The following is a 2,913-nucleotide window of genomic DNA, read 5'->3' as shown; positions in this document are numbered from 1 at the left end:
TTGAAAATTATTAGTTAATATTAAAGGGAGTTACGGAGTGAGTCGTGTGCGTAGCTCCGGAGTCGAAATTTATCCGTTTTGAAGCTAATATTCCCTCTTTCCCAAAAAGAATAGTTATTTTTATATATAGAACACTTTATTCATGCTGAAATGTCGAAAAAAAGGTTTAAAAAAAATAAAATAAAATAAATAGAAAAAGAAAAATTAATCCGTAACCAGCACCGAACCCCTGACCACCGTGTCAACAAACTTTTCTACCGGCGACGCTAACAACTACGCCACGGCTCACACGTTTCTTCCACGAATATATAGCTTAAAGAGCTTCCTTCCGGTTAATTAACAAAATCTATTTTGGCCCATTATGTGCCCCCTAATTAATGTATAAATATATCCTTTGGTACGATTGTTTGGTATATAAGACTCTAATTTCTGGCAGAGTTTGAAAATTATAAGTTAATATTAAAGGGAGTTACGGAGTGAGTCGTGTGCGTAGCTCCGGAGTCGAAATTTATCCGTTTTGAAGCTAATATTCCCTCTTTCCCAAAAAGAATAGTTATTTTTATATATAGAACACTTTATTCATGCTGAAATGACGAAAAAAAGGTTTCAAAAAAATAAAATAAAATAAATTGAAAAAAAATGAAAATTAATCCGTGACGAGCACCGAACCCCTGACCACCGGGTCAACAAACTTCTCCACCGGCGACGCTAACAACTACGCCACGGCTCACACGTTTCTTCCACGAATATATAGCTTAAAGAACTTCCTTCCGGTTAATTAACAAAATCTATTTTGGCCCATTATGTGCCCCCTAATTAATGTATAAATATATCCTTTGGTACGATTGTTTGGTATATAAAACTCTAATTTCTGGCAGAGTTTGAAAATTATAAGTTAATATTAAAGGGAGTTACGGAGTGAGTCGTGTGCGTAGCTCCGGAGTCGAAATTTATCCGTTTTGAAGCTAATATTCCCTCTTTCCCAAAAAGATTATTTATTTTTATATATAGAACATGCTGAAATGACGAAAAAAAGGTTTCAAAAAAATAAAATAAAATAAATTGAAAAAAAAAAATGAAAATTAATCCGTGACGAGCACCGAACCCCTGACCACCGGGTCAACAAATTTCTCTACCGGCGACGCTAACAACTACGCCACGGCTCACACGTTTCTTCCACGAATATATAGCTTAAAGAGCTTCCTTCCGGTTAATTAACAAAATTTATTTTGGCCCATTATGTGCCCCCTAATTAATGTATAAATATATTCCTTGGTACGATTGTTTGGTATATAAAACTCTAATTTCTGGCAGAGTTTGAAAATTATAAGTTAATATTACAGGGAGTTACGGAGTGAGTCGTGTGCGTAGCTCCGGAGTCGAAATTTATCCGTTTGAAGCTAATATTTCCTCTTTCCTAAAAAGAATAGTTATTTTTATATATAGAACACTTTGTTCATGCTGAAATGACGAAAAAAAGGTTTCAAAAAAATAAAATAAAATAAATTGAAAAAAAAAATGAAAATTAATCCGTGACGAGCACCGAACCCCTGACCACCGGGTCAACAAACTTCTCTACCGGCGACGCTAACAACTGCGCCACGGCTCACACGTTTCTTCCACGAATATATAGCTTAAAGAGCTTCCTTCCGGTTAATTAACAAAATATATTTTGGCCCATTATGTGCCCCCTAATTAATGTAAAAATATATCCTTTGGTACGATTGTTTGGTATATAAAACTCTAATTTCTGGCAGAGTTTGAAAATTATAAATTAATATTAAAGGGAGTTACGGAGTGAGTCGTGTGCGTAGCTCCGGAGTCGAAATTTATCCGTTTTGAAGCTAATATTCCCTCTTTCCCAAAAACAATAGTTATTTTTATATATAGAACACTTTATTCATGCTAAAATGTCGAAAAAAAGGCATCAAAAAAATAAAATAAAATGAATAGAAAAAAAAAAAATAAAAATCAATCCGTGACCAGCACGAACCCCTGACCACCGGGTCAACAAACTTCTCTACCGGCGACGCTAACAACTACGCCACGGCTCACACGTTTCTTCCACGAATATATAGCTTAAAGAGCTTCCTTCCGGTTAATTAACAAAATATATTTTGGCCCATTATGTGCCCCCTAATTAATGTAAAAATATATCCTTTGGTACGATTGTTTGGTATATAAAACTCTAATTTCTGGCAGAGTTTGAAAATTATAAATTAATATTAAAGGGAGTTACGGAGTGAGTCGTGTGCGTAGCTCCGGAGTCGAAATTTATCCGTTTTGAAGCTAATATTCCCTCTTTCCCAAAAACAATAGTTATTTTTATATATAGAACACTTTATTCATGCTAAAATGTCGAAAAAAAGGCATCAAAAAAATAAAATAAAATGAATAGAAAAAAAAAAAATAAAAATCAATCCGTGACCAGCACGAACCCCTGACCACCGGGTCAACAAACTTCTCTACCGGCGACGCTAACAACTACGCCGCAGCTCACACGTTGCTTCCACGAATATATAGCTTAAAGAACTTCCTTCCGGTTAATTAACAAAATCTATTTTGGCCCATTATGTGCCCCCTAATTAATGTATAAATATATCCTTTGGTACGATTGTTTGGTATATAAAACTCTAATTTCTGGCAGAGTTTGAAAATTATAAGTTAATATTAAAGGGAGTTACGGAGTGAGTCGTGTGCGTAGCTCCGGAGTCGAAATTTATCCGTTTTGAAGCTAATATTCCCTCTTTCCCAAAAAGAATAGTTATTTTTATATATAGAACACTTTATTCATGCTGAAATGTCGAAAAAAAGGTTTCAAAAAAATAAAATAAAATAAATAGAAAAAAAAAATTTATCCGTAACCAGCACCGAACCCCTGACCACCGGGTCAACAAACTTTTCAACCGGCGA

This window comes from Parasteatoda tepidariorum, chromosome 8 (genome assembly GCF_982258835.1).
Source record: "Parasteatoda tepidariorum strain Cologne lab strain chromosome 8, Ptep-v5.0, whole genome shotgun sequence".
NCBI lineage: Eukaryota > Metazoa > Arthropoda > Arachnida > Araneae > Theridiidae > Parasteatoda > Parasteatoda tepidariorum.
Note: the sequence above shows the minus strand (reverse complement) of the source record.